The sequence below is a fragment of the Podarcis vaucheri genome (assembly GCF_965113315.1).
Source record: "Podarcis vaucheri genome assembly, chromosome: 2".
Lineage (NCBI taxonomy): Eukaryota > Metazoa > Chordata > Lepidosauria > Squamata > Lacertidae > Podarcis > Podarcis vaucheri.
In genome coordinates this window covers 118,951,499-118,966,022 of record NC_138760.1, presented here as the reverse complement: position 1 = coordinate 118,966,022, position 14,524 = coordinate 118,951,499, and the positions used below count along the sequence as shown (strand labels likewise).

The window sequence follows — 14,524 nt, the reverse complement described above, 5'->3', positions numbered from 1 at the left end:
GAAGGAGGAGACAATGGGGAGACTTTTCCATTTTCCTTCGACCTTGCAGAGAAATGTTTGAGGTCAATTTGGGAGGGACAAAATGGTTTCAGGACTTTCTGTGGGGTTTCAGACATGTGGTTTATATATCAATGTATGTGCTTGGTTGGTGCATTTATGAACATTTATAAGGGGACGACAGAGGACGAGATGGTTGGACAGTGTTATCGAAGCTACCAGCATGATTTTGTCCAAACTGCAGGAGGCAGTGGAAGACAGGAGTGCCTGGCGTGCTCTGGTCCATAGGGTCATGAAGAGTCAGACATGACTAAACGACTAAACAACAACAGCAAGACCTTAAATTTTTTATTTCACTAGAGATCATGGGAGTTGTAGGCCAAAAACATCTGGAGGGCCGAGGTTGAGGAAGCCTGTCCTAGACTAAATTGAAACCTAGGTGGAGTCCTTTCAAACGTTCACTGGTAAAGGGGCCTGGGGAAAACAACCACTTCCTGCACAGTCTGAGGACACCCTAGACTTGTTTGCACTCAAGTCACCAAAAGTTTGCAGCTCCCTGCATGGTGCTGACGTGGAAGGAAACCCACCAGGAGGGGCTCGCTTCCAAGTAAACGTATGATGGACCAGGCTGTGCAGTTGACAACAAAACTCTCCACCCATGCTTTCCTGGGTGACGTCAGACTAAGCCGTACAGGGCTTCTTGAACTCGGATTGCAAAACTTTTTTGGTTGTGTTTTCTGCGAGAAAGAGAGGAAAAAGACAGAGGAGGCTGTATGGAGCCTTACGCCCAAGAGAGTGAAGAGTCGAAGCCTACAGCTGGCACAGAGGAAGACAGGAAACATACCGTATTTTCCGCTCTATAAGATGCACCAGACCATAAGACGCACCTAGTTTTTGGAGAAGGAAAACAAGAAAAAAAATATTCTGAATCTCACAAGCCAGAACAGCAAGAAGGATCGCTGCGCAGCGAAAGCAGCGATCCCTCTTGCTGTTCTGGCTTCTGTGATAGCTGCGCAGCCTGCATTCGCTCCATAACACACACACACACATTTCCCCTTACTTTTTAGGAGGGAAAAAGTGAGTCTTAGAGAGCAAAAAAATACGGTAATTTATTTAAGATTACATTTCTATCCTGCCTATTCTCCAATGAGCCCAAGGTGGTGTGGATGATTTTCCTTTGTTCTCCACAACAGCACTGTGAGGTAGGTTAAATGGTGACTGGCCCAAGGTCACCCAGTGAACATCATGCCTTAACCGGGGTTTCAACTCTGGTTTCCAAAGTACTAGCGTATCACTCTAACCACTACATCACAGTTGGTTCTCTCTCTCTCTCTCTCTCTCTCTCTTGTTATACAACAAAGGTCGGCAAAGTTTTTGTGGCTTGGGCCAGTCCACGTCCTGCAGACGCTGCGGTGGGCTGGATTGCTCACGCACACACGCCTGCGCAAACGCTATTTCTTTTTTCTTTTTCTTTTTCAAAATCAGTAAAACTTTATTCTATTTCCATTCTTTGCCATTAACAGAAAAATTGGAGAAAGCAATGTTTGTTTTACAAAGATAATGCAACTCCCAGAGAAGAAAAACCCTAAACTGAAAATAGAGGTAACATGGGGGGAACACACAGTACAGTGGCACCTCGGGTTACAGACGCTTCAGGTTACATACACTTCAGGTTACAGACTCCACTAACCCAGAAATAGTACCCCGGATTAAAAACTTTGCTTCAGGATGAGAACAGAAATCGTGTGTTGGCAGCGGGAGGCCCTATTAGCTAAAGTGGTGCTTCAGGTTAAGAACAGTTTCAGGTTAAGAACAGACCTCCGGAACGAATTAAGTACTTAACCCGAGGTACCACTGTAATGCCCTCTATTCAAAGAAAATAACTCCTGATCTTTTTGGTTAAAATAATACTTAGACCAATCATTTTATCAAGCTCGCTTGATAAAGTGTGGCTGAGGGGGGGGGGAGAGGGAGGGGAGAGAAGAGAAGAGAAGGGGCCTGTTTAAAAATACTGAATAAAAAATGTAAAAAGTTGTGCCTGAAGTGAATACATTTTTATTTTTTATATTTTTTTTGCAGCCAGCGCCCAGTTTACTGTAATAGAATACTTAGGCTTTCCATAGCTGTATTGAGGCTTTCATCAAGCTGAAATAGTTGATGTCTTGTGTGGTTTTATTTCTCTCCCTCCAGGCGCAAACGCTATTTCCGGCGCTCCTTCTGGTGTGGAGGAGGCATGCCCAGCTTCCCATTGGCTGCAGGAGCTTCCTGCAACCAATGGGAAGCCGGCCAGTGTCACGGAAGGCGGTCCCTGCTCTGCTCTGTGCCAGTTTAGCGCGGTGCATGGGAGCCAACCGAACGGGCAGCAGGGGTCCCTGAGCAGGTGGCGGGGGTCCATGGGCTGGTTAAATGACCCCCATGGGCCGCTTGTGGCCCATGGGCCTTAGGCTGCCGACCCCTGTTATACAATAATCCTTTGACAATAATAAAAGTTTCCTGGAAGAGCGGTTGGCTGTTAAACCACTCTGGACATTGTAGCTCTGTGAGGGGAATAGGGGTCACCTAACAACTCCCTTAAGAAACTACAGGCCTCAGGTTTCTTTCAGGGAAGCCTGTTTTAAAGTGCTATATTTCTGCTTTAAAATTTCCCAGTAGTGATGTATGAAAGTGAGAGCTGGACCATAAAGAAGGCTGATCGCCGAAGAATTGATGCTTTTGAATTATGGTGCTGGAGGAGACTCTTGAGAGTCCCATGGACTGCAAGAAGATCAAACCTATCCATTCTGAAGGAAATCAGCCCTGAGTGCTCACTGGAAGGACAGATCCTGAAGCTGAGGCTCCAATATTTTGGCTACCTCATGAGAAGAGAAGACTCCCTGGAAAAGACCCTGATGTTGGGAAAGATGGAGGGCACAAGGAGAAGGGGACGACAGAGGACGAGATGGCAGGACAGTGTTCTTGAAGCTACCAGCATGAGTCTGACCAAACTGTGGGAGGCAGTGGAAGACAGGAGTGCCTGGCGTGCTCTGGTCCATGGGGTGACGAAGAGTTGGACACGACTAAACGACTAAACAACAACAATGTGTAGTACAGATGGAGGCCTCAGCGGGGAGGGAGTTCCACACGCTTTTAGCAGCATTCCCCAACCTGCTACCGTCCAGATGTTTGCACTACAATTCCCATCATCCCTGACCACTGGTCACACCGGCTGGGGCTGATGGGAGTTGGAATCCAACGACATGTGGTTGGGTAAGGCTGCCTTATAGTAAGCAGGGCTATATTAAAAACATGCTTTTATAGAAACGTCTTTACATTCTTGTATGCTTCACAGGAGGATGAAACCTCTCACATTTTTGGTGTCTGGCATCCGTTTACTGGGGGAAATGAAGTTCTTTACTGGGCCAGTAAAATGCGATAACCTGCCTCCCACCACCTCCATTTACCCCAGGGAATTGTGGGTCTTCTCTATTTGAGGTATTCTCAGGGGAGCAGACATTGTTGCCCCACCCCAGCTATTGTGGGTGATGCAGCCCAGCGAAGCAGAATGCTCATCCTGTCAGGTGTCTGAACCCCCTGACCCCCGACTTCTTTTGTGTGGGTTGTGGTGGTGGGCCCCACCCTACTCGATTTCCTTTCTGCAAAATCTCAGCTTCTGCTGCAAGAACCGAAGCGGCGGCATTGTGCCACATTCTGAAATTCAGAAGAAGGAGAGTCGAAAAATGTTGGCCGCTCTGTTGTTCTCTCTCTCCCGCAGGCCGATTAGTAATCGCACCATTCAGAGTTGGAGTTAGCACATTATTAGCAAAAATACGATCTCCACAAACTTGGTCAGATGTCAGGCCTAATGAGGAGAGCAGCTCATTCTCAGGGGTCTTACTCCATTAGAATCAGTTGCTGTCACAGCCATCTAAGTCCCCTCCTCTCTGGGGCTTTCCCCTAGCAATCAGAGACTGGGCCTGAATGCAGCCAAGCTGTCCTCTGCTCATTTTATGCCTCTTCTGGTTCTGGGAGACAAGCAGGGAGGGGAGCTTGTGGCAGTAGGAGCGGGAGACACCCGTGACTCTTCACCAACCTGACTCATCTCTGCCTCTTGTCCTCTCCCCTCTCCCCCTTCCGCTTCTGCCTCTGATTCTGGACGTCTCTCTGCCACAGACTCCCCTTGCTCACTAAAGCCTGTTACCTCTTCAGCTTCTGACACCTCTTCTCAGCCTTATCCCTCTAACCGCACATCACCACTCCCTGGGCTCTGAGCCCTCTTTCCTCGGAAGGTTCCCCAGCTGGTTCCCCCACCCCCCACAAAAAGGTGTTTTTGGGGGGCACGGAGGCCAACATTTTCCTGGGGGAAATAGTGCTGCAAAATCAAACAAGATCACAGCAACCAAAATGGCCGCCATTCTCTCATGATAAAGTATAGGGCATGGGTAGGCAAACTAAGGGCTGGGGGCCAGATCTGGCCCAATTGCCTTTGAAATCTGGCCTGCAGATGGTCTGGGAATCAGCATGTTTTTACATGAGGAGAATGTGTGCTTTTATTTAAAATGCATCTCTGGGTTATTTGTGGGGCATAGGAATTCATTCATCCCCCCTAAAAAAATATAGTCCGGCCCCCCACAAGGTCTGAGGGACAGTGGACCAGCCCCCTGCTGAAAAAGTTTGCTGACCCCTGGTATAGGGTGTTCTGGCTTTTCCAGGACACTTGTGGGGTATGTATTTGTTCCATCCCCTTTTGCTTCTGGCCCCACTTACCACTGGCTTATTGCCCCCAGAGTGGACTGTGGCACCCAGATTTATGCACATACATGCAGCACAGAGCAGCATAATTCCAGATTACAGTGGTACCTCAGGTTACATACGCTTCCGGTTGCATATGTGTTAGAGCTGCTTCCAGATCCCAGCTCACAGAGGATCACGCTAGCCAGTGTTCACTTTATAAAAGTCTTTATTGAGTTACAGTTTCCATTTCCAAGCTGCAGCGTGCAGCTCTACGTCTTAGAAGCTAGACCGGCGAAGCTCCGTCTGAGTCCCTGCCTCCTGTACACCAACTTAATACCCTAGCCTTACTCCACCTCTTCCGCCTTTCCTTCCTTCTCTGGGTCCCTCTGCCCCCGTGGTCTCTTCCTTCCTGGACTCTTCCGACGCCGACCCCCCGGACCCTTCTGCCTCCTTGCGGCGGGCTTTGGGACCCGGCTCCCTTTCCGGGCTGCTTACTGTGCCGCCTTCCTGCGCATTTGAACTTGGCGCGCGCGCCCAACTTTCCACCTTCCTCTTGACCGTTTCCTCGCTCCCCGATGGAGGTGTGGCCAATCCTGACTCATGCCCTCCCGCCTGTGGCGAGTCGCCGGATCCCGATATCTGGCCCCCTTCCTCCCTACTGCGCCCTGTTGGGGAAGCTGGCCCCGATTTCCAACTGCTGCTCTCTGAGCCCCCTCTGGTCCCTTCTTCCTGGGGTGTCTTCCTAAGCCCCCCCTTGTTCTGACCACTGGCGCTCCTTTCTGTGAATCTTCCGATTCACTGGAAAGACTTGGAGATCTCGGGCCGCCGTCATCGCTCATGTTTCCTTCGTATTCCTCCCCTTCGCTCTCTGTTTCCTCCCTTTCCTGTGCCTCAGCTCCTGAACCCCTGACAATATGCTTCAGGTTACAGACTCCGCTAACCCAGAAATAGTGCTTCAGGTTAAGAACTTTGCTTCAGGATGAGAACAGAAATCTTGCTCTGGCAGCGCGGGGGCAGCAGGAGGCCCCATTAGCTAAAGTGGTGCTTCAGGTTATGAACAGTTTCAGGTTAAGTACGGACCTCCGGAACGAATTAAGTACTTAACCTGAGGTACCACTGTAGTTGAGATTCGTGGAATAGTGGGCTGCCCCATCTTCGCTTCTAGTAAGCCACAATTTAAAACAAAAGTAGCTACATGAACCCTTATCCGCCACAATTCAATGAATGCGACCATGCCACGTGGGAAACATTCCGTTTAGGAATTAAAACAAATGACATCTCCAAAGACAGGAAGAGAATCTTTTTATGTGCAACAGCTGCCGGAAGGTTACTGATTGCAAAAAATTGGAAATCAGAAGGAGTACCAACACTCCTGGCAACATAAGACTGGCAACATAAATTTTTTGAAATGATTGAATTAGCAAAAATGACGGCAACAATTAGAATGCAATCTAATCAAAAGCTCAAACAGGAATGGAAATGTGTAGAAGAATACATGACCGAACGATGCTCTAACAAGAATTTATTGATATGTATAGACTGATTTCACAAAATTAAACGTTAAGCAGATATATAAGAATGAATGTTTAATTATTAAGATAGAAAAATACAATCTCAATAATAAAGTTACAAAATAATAACAAGGAAGTCACGCACGGGTGGAGGGAAGACGCAGGGCAAGAAATAAGAAATGGATAAATGTTGGTACATAATGAAATGTGAAAATGCGAATTTACAAATATAATGTATATGTATCATTATGTAAAGATTTCATATACGTATTGCAACATTAATAATAAATAAATAAATTTTTAAAAAATGAAGGGAGAAAAAAAGAATGTGACCATGCCACACCACCCATTTATCACTCAGTGGCTTGTCACTTGATGGCTGCCGCATCACGTGGTAGCTTACGAATGTGAAAAAATCATCAGAGAGAGCGAGTGTTGTATAGTGGCTTAATAGATTGGGCTATAAAGAACGTTTGAATGTTGCTGTGCCCTGAATCCTGGCTGTGGCCTTGGGCTAGCCACTTAGTCTCAGCCTCAGTCCTCCCACCTGTGATATGGGGATAGTAATAGTGACTTAACGTACAGGGCTGCTGGTCTTTGAGCTGTCAAGTGCCTAGCTGAACAGCAATATGTGTTTTTTAAAAAGTTCCTCATGAAAGTGAAGAACAATGGACAGACACACGTCATCGGAGAGGGCATTCCAAAAACAGGGAGCCACCACCCAGAAAGGCTCTGTCACAAAAATTAACACCATTTGGGTAGCTCCCATCAGCTACATGCATCCAAGGGCTCTTTGTGCGCTGCTTTTTAAAGAATACAGTGGTACCTCGGGTTACAGATGCTTCAGGTTATGGACGCTTCACGTTACAGACTCCACTAACCCAGAAATAGTACCTCAGGTTAAGAACTTTACCTCAGGATGAGAACAAAAATTGTGTGGTGGTGGCAGCGGGAGGCCCCATTAACTAAAGTGGTACCTCAGGTTAAGAACAGTTTCAAGTTAAGAACGGACCCGTACAGGTACAACTCTCAGGGATCTGGGATTGGCTGGAGCCACACATCAGATGTGGAGTTGGTGGCAAATCCAGGTGTGCCGCTGTGTAATGTGTGAAACAGCCCTGTGAGTGATGAACACAGGCCAAACACATGGTGGGTATGAATGTGTGAACCGACATTGTGTCTAAATTTGTGTGTTGGTGCTCCCAAAAGGTGGCTCAATATTGTAAGCAGAACGTTAGCAACTGGATCCCCCCCCCCCCAGGAAAGGTTAAATCCCAATTAAAGGGGATGAAGTGTGGGGCTGTGGGCTGGCTTTTGGCTGGCTATGGGTTTATCCGCTATTCCTCTGGGGGGAAACCACTTTTCGGCACTCAGTCGGAGCAAACGGCAATTCGGGTTTTCTCCTGATTGATGTTTGCTCCGATTTAGCACTAAAGAGAGGGGTTTTATTTCCCTTCCCCTGAGCAGTGCAGATAAGCAGAAGTGTGGACAAGCCCTACATTGTGTGGCTGCTGTGAAAAATGTGCTTGCGTAAGGAGCACCCATCTCATAACAAAAACCTATTTAATATAGATTTGAATCTCTGGGAAAAGCTTTGGAAGAGTGATCTGAAGTTCACAGCATGCTATTCTTTGAAGGAGAACTACCTGAAAATGATTTATAGATGGTATTTAACTCTGAGTAGACTTGCTAAAACGTGTAAGTCCGAATCAGATAAATGCTGGAGATGTAATGAGGTTGAGGGTACGTTTTATCATATGTGGAAGACTTGTAAAAAGGTAAACGAGTATTGGGAAATGATATATAATGAATTTAAAAAAATGTTTAAAAGTATCTTACCCAAAAAACCAGAGTCCTTTTTGTTGAGGGCAATTCAGATGGAAATTCCCAGGTGTCAAAAAAGACCATGTATGCTATTACTGCGGCCTGTGTTTTCTTAGCCCCCAAACAGAAAACGAGCGAGGTCCCATCTAAAGATGAATGACAACTTAAGCTGATGGAATACGTGCAGCTTGCAGATTATTATTTTTTTGAAAATATTTATTAAAGTTTTACACATTATATCAAACAAAACAATACACACAAACACAAACAAAAAAAGAACAAGTATAATTTCATAACCTTATCTTCTTAAAACATATTTCACTGACCTCCTCATACCTCCCCTTTCTGCGTTCCCCTTTCAAAAATTTAGTTCAGCAAATCCTCTCCCTTAATTTTATCTAATTATCATCCTTACTTTCCTTTCACTTAATCTTTACAGCTGTACTCCATTTGATTTTAGAAGCCACATTATTCTAAAGTTCATAAATTTTACAATATTTCTTAAGGTTGTTCTTAAATTTCTTCCAATCTTCTTCCGCCGTCTCTTTTCCCTGGTCTCGGATTCTGCCAGTCATTTCTGCTAGTCCCATATAGCCAATCACCTTCATCTGCCATTCTTCCAAGGTGGGTAGATCCTGTGTCTTCCAATACTTTGCGATGAGTATTCTTGCCGCTGTTGTAGCATACATAAAAATATTCTATCTTTCTTTGGCACCAATTGGCCAACAATGCCCAGGAGAAAGGCCTCTGGTTTCTTAGGGAAGGTATATTTAAATACCTTTTTCATTTCATTATATATCATTTCCCAGAAAGCCTTAATCCTTGGGCACGTCCAGATTTAACATATAGAATAAGAGAACAAGAAGAACATACATTTAAAGAAGACTGGAAAATGTTTACTGAATATATGGGTGAAAATTGTGTTCATTTAAAAAGGCTGGCAGCACTAAGATAAATTCAACAGTGTAAATAAGTTTTGATGGATGTAACAATGGATTACTGAATGGTTCAGTTCATGTAAAATATTCAGGGATGTATGGTATGCAAAATGAAAGAGAAGAAGGGGAGTCATTGATTTAAGGTTGTTTAAATGAACGTTTTGAAATGTAAATTAGAAAATTTAATAAAAATTATATATTAAAAAAGCCCCCAACCATTTCAGTGTACCCTGGGGGGAAAGTCATCAGGCTGCCTTGATCATTCCATTCCATTGCTTTTCTGGCGACTGTCGTTCAAACTGGGTTTGTTAACCCAGTTTTTGTCTTGGATTGGCTAAGTTCAGCCTGAGAACACGAAGCCCGTGTTTCTAACAGCTCAGATAGCAATCTTGAGACTTCTCTCTTGCGGGAGCGGAGCCCGTTGTCCTCCGTAGTGAGCGCCTTCTGAGCTCTGCTTCTTCTGCCCCAGTGGTCGAATGGAAACATCTGCTCTGTAAGTTCTGGTTTTGCGCGCTGGGTCCCTGTTTCCTGGTGGAAGCAGAAGTTGCAGCTCGCTGCTTCGTGACATCTGTCACAAGAAGGTGTCAGATCGAAAGCGAAGACAGGCGGCCGAGGACGGATGCCTGAGCGCTTGGGATGTTGAAGACGCCCCAAAGCCCTTGGGACCAAATTGAATAAGTGGGAGAAGGTAAGAGGGGATTAAATGGAACCTGTGAGCCGCTTAGGGCCTGGATCTGTGAAAGGGTGGTGGGAAGGGCAGAGGATTTGGGAAAGCGCAAAGGAATGGGTGAATGAAGAGAGACACTGATATTAGGGGCAGAGAGAGATTTCAGTGAGTCTTCCTGTGAAATGTCTGAGGCTTCAGTCACCTACAAAGTTCAGAGGGCTGGAGCGGTGGAGCAACTGAGCTGTATGAGCTCGACAGTTTTATTTTATTTTATTTTATTTTATTTTATTTTATTTTGTTTTGTACTTCTGCAAGCCTTGGGGTTCTTGTCTGCAATTCTGGTGGCACTCACCACTTGCGTTTGCTGTGTAGCTGCTGTATAGACCAGCTGTCAGAGCACGAGACTCTTCATCTCAGGGATGTGAGTTCGAATCCCACGTTGGGCAAAAGATTCGGGCATTGCAGGGGGTTAGACTAGATGACCCTCGCGGCCCCTTCCAACTCTACAGTTCTGTGCCAGTTGTGACAACTGAGCATGCATTGTGCAAATTGGACACATACCATGGAGTTGTTGTGGTGGTTAAAAAACACCCCATGTAACTTTTTCAGCAATGTAGTGCAGCAGTTAGTCACGTGAGTTGCATTTCTAGGTACAAAATTATCTCAGACACGCTTGGTGACTGTCAGACGAGTCATTGTTCCCTCAGCTTCAGCCACCCGTCTTCCACAATCTCCAATATAGAGATGATTATATTACTGACTTACCTTCCACTGCAGTTGTGAGGGTTTGCTGAGATTTTGTACATGAAGCAGTTTGAATATTTGCAATGCTCTTTTTATCTGCCTGTGGGAAACCCTGTTGTTCCTTAATTTGTTGTTGTTTAGTCGTGTCGGACTCTTCGTGACCCCATGGACCAGAGCACGCCAGGCACTCCTGTCTTCCACTGCCTCCCGCAGTTTGGTCAAACTCATGCTGGTAGCTTCGAAAACACTGTCCAACCATCTCGTCCTCTGTCTCCCCTTCTCCTTGTGCCCTGCATCTTTCCCAGCATTTTTCAGGGAGTCTTCTCTTCTCATGAGGTGGCCATAGTATTGGAGCCTCAGCTTCAGGATTTGTCTTTCCAGTGAGCACTCAGGGCTGATTTCCTTCAGAATGGATAGGTTTGATCTTCTTGCAGTCCATGGGACTCTCAAGTTCCTAAATTATAGATCAATAATGGCAGAAAATGTTTTCTGAGACAGCCTGCCCCCTACTACCAATAATAATAATAATAATAATAATAATAATAATAATAATCCCATGCCTTTTACTTGTCTCTTTTGTTTCGTTCTAGAACACCTCATTTCTTACTCTGGCAATGCTTGTTTTGCATTGTGAAGGAGACGGTAGGTGCATTTCACTCCTTGGTGTCAAATGTTCTCATCCACAGGTTGGGATCGGGGCCAGCCCTGCCATTGGGTAGACTGAGGCAGGTTCCTCAAGGGGCAGGGGCAGAGGTGGGGCAGAGGGGTTTCGATTTCTGGGAATGGAGTTGAGAGATGACCTAACCTGGGGAGAAAAAAGCAAAAACCTGAGAGGTTATATTTTCTGAGAATCGTCTGGAAAAACAATCTCTCAAAGGACCTGTTGATGGCATTTTACCATTGTACTGTTGAGAGTATATTAACTTATGGTCTCTGTGTGTGGTTTGGGAGCTGCACGGTCAGGGAAAAAACAATGCTGTCCAGGGTTGTAAAGACTTCAGAGAAAATAATTGGGTGCACTCTTCCCACCTTGGATCAAATCTATGCTTCCAGGTGCTATAAGAAAGCTGCAGAGATAGCGCAGGATAGTGCGCACCCCAGAAATGATCTCTTTCAGCTTCTGCCTTCTGGAAGAAGGTACAGGGTTATAAAGACCAGGACTAGCCACCTGAGAAACAGTTTCTATCCAAATGCGATTCTGGTTCTAAACGCAGTATAAGGGGTCTCTATAGTATATTGTATTCTAAAATGGGGTTTCAGAGTTTTTAGGGGCTTTTGAATGTCTTACGTAGATTTTTCAGTTTCATTGTTCTCTATGGGACAATGACAATAAAGATATTGTATTGTATTGTATTGTATTGTATTGTATTGTATTGTATTGTATTGTATTGTATTGTATTGTATCGTTAATGCCCATTTAGAACACATGGCTTCCCCCCAAAGAATATTGGCAAGTGTAGTTTACTATCTGCCGGCCTACAATTCCTGGAGGCTTTTAACAAACTACTGTTTCCAGCTTTGTGCCTCAGTGTGGGGTCGGTGGCGCCATAGGAAATGTAGTTCTCCCAGGGACTGTGGAAACTGCACCTCCCATGGACCCCTGAGCTGGGATGTGCTGTTACCCAGGACGTCAGAGCCACAAAGGCGAGAGAAGGCACCCCAAAACTCATTCTCCTCCTCTGCTTGGACCCCTTCACCTCTGCTCTCATCACCAGCAGCAGTGCCTGTTTGGCCCCACAACCATGGATGTTTGGACCGTGAGTGCCATGCAGTGTGCAAGGCCCCGGCACCGAAATTTGTGGGTGCCTGGCCCCTTCATGGGGAATTTTGTGGGTTCCCAGGCACCTAGGTCCCTAGGGAGTTGGCACCTATGTCACCAAGGCATGGGAAATGAGGAGAGTATGTTTTTGGGTAGTAGCTTTTGACGATGAGGTAGGGCATTTGAGACGAGCAGGTAATTTTCTCAAGCCCTTAGATTGGCTCAGGCAAACGTCTTGATTTATTCTGCTGTGTTCTTTTGTGTGTGTTGTGGATGCTTTGGAAAAAAAAAAAGAAATCAGGTAATTTGTGTGAGCTAATCCAACAGGAGCTTGGGATAGGCTGCAGGACTTTTCAAAAAGCATTTTTCCTTGAAGGAAAGAACAAACTCAAAAGGGCACGCGAAAGGGCACGTTTTAAATCTTCCCTTTAAATATTCAAACACAATTTACTTAGATGAAAGGGCGTCATGATGAATTGCTGTCATTTCATGAAAGCTGAATTTAAAAATGTCCTAACTAGAATACAGTGGAGCCTTGGTTTTTCAAGCGTCTCAGAAGCCGAACAATTTGGAAGCCAAACGCTGAAATCTCCCGGAAGTAATTGCTTGCATTTTCGAATGTGCCTCGGAAGTTGAACGGCTTCTGCTGTTTTTCCATTTTTCCAATGGATTTTGCCGACCGCCTATTGATGCTTGGTTTTCGAATGTTTTGAAAGTTGAACGGTCTTCCGGAACAGATTACGTTCGAAAACTGAGGTTCCACACTGTGTGTGTGTGTGTACGTACACACACACACACACACACACACACACACACACGTACATCAGGTTAAGTACTTAATTCATTCTGGAGGTCCGTTCTTAACCTGAAACTTTTCTTAACCTGAAGCACCACTTTAGCTAATGGGGCCTCCTGCTGCCACTGCGCTGTTGGAGCACGATTTCTGTTCTCGTCCTGAAGCAAAGTTCTTAACCCGAGGTACTATTTCTAGGTTAGCGGAGTCTGTAACCTGAAGCGTCTGTAACCCGAGGTACCACTGTGTGTGTGTGTATACACATACATATATACATGCAGTCATACCTTGGGTCACAGATGCTTCAGGTTGCGTTTTTTCGGGTTATGGACACGCCAAAACCCGGAAGCGCCGGAATGGGTTACTTCCGGGTTTCGGCGGTCGCGCATTAGCAGAAGTGCTAAATTGCGCTTTGCGCATGTGCAGAAGTGCCGAATTGCAACCCGTGCATGTGCAGACATGCCGCTGTGGGTTGCGAACACTGTGGGTTGCGAACGTACATCCCTCAAGGATTATGTTCGCAACCCGAGCGTCCACTGTGTGTGTGTGTCATAGCTGTCAACGTTTCCCTTTTTTTAAAGGGGAATTCCCTTATTCCGAATAGGATTCCTCACAAGAAAAGGGAAAAGTTGACAGCTATGATGAGTGTGTGTGTGTGTACACACACAAACACACACATATAAAACAACACCAAAACGCCCACTCTGGAACAGGCTGGCACTGTCTCCTCTCTCTCTCTCTGGCTGAAATAATATCCTTAGGTGGCATCTGTTCACCAGATAGTCTGTGGGCAGTGTTGGGGCCTGGCAAATGTCCATCCATGCCACCCTCTGGAATGGGCGCTGGGTGGAAAAGGTCTTGCTCCAGCCACCTCAGGAGGGGGTGACACAAACTACAGTTAGTTTTGGTTCCAAGGCGAGGAGTGGGGTCATAGGCAAGAGGGACGGGGGGCAAGAGGGGGACTGGGCTCCCTGGCACTGATGGCCTCACATCTTCCCAACTATGCAGATCTCTGCCAAATCACAAAGTGGCTGCTCTTCGGAGGAGGAGCGGCCATTCTCCTGATGCTGTTGGTTATCGTGATCCTCTCCATCTGCCTCTGCCGTGTCTGCAAAAGAGGTAAGGATCTCATTGAGAAATATCTGGGAACAGCCTCTAAAGCAGGAGAGAAAAACTGCCTGAAACAAAGGACGTCCTTTTTTAAAAATCAAAACCTTTTTACCTGAGAGGTTGTACACATGTTGGTCCTCTCTGGAGAATCCTAAACCCTCTGTTCCTGAAATGAGTAGGGAAGGGGGGAACTGTGCTAAAGTTGAGAATATTTTCCTCAAATCAGTCCCGGTCCCCAACACTTAGGAAACCTCAAAAAGTTTATTGGCTCTGCGTTTCGGAGAGACCTGATCTTGGGGGGAAAGGACATATTTCTGTGGTCGCGTATGCAGAAGGTTCTGAATTCAATTCCTGGCATCTCCCTGCGCAAGGCTTCCTGCCTGACACCCTGGAGAGAGGCTGCCAGTCAGTGTAGACAATATTGAACTGAGTACACCAAGGATCTATCTCAGCATAAAGCTGCCTCCTATG

General features: G+C 46.0%; 1 long non-coding RNA gene across 1 annotated transcript; it reads left to right on the top strand.

Moving 5' to 3' along the window:
* Positions 1–9,414: 9,414 nt before the first annotated feature.
* Positions 9,415–14,067, top strand: LOC309525376. The gene is made up of 3 exons (XR_014216197.1): positions 9,415–9,668; positions 10,982–11,033; positions 13,952–14,067. It is a non-coding gene; the product is annotated as an uncharacterized lncRNA (long non-coding RNA).
* Positions 14,068–14,524: the final 457 nt, after the last annotated feature.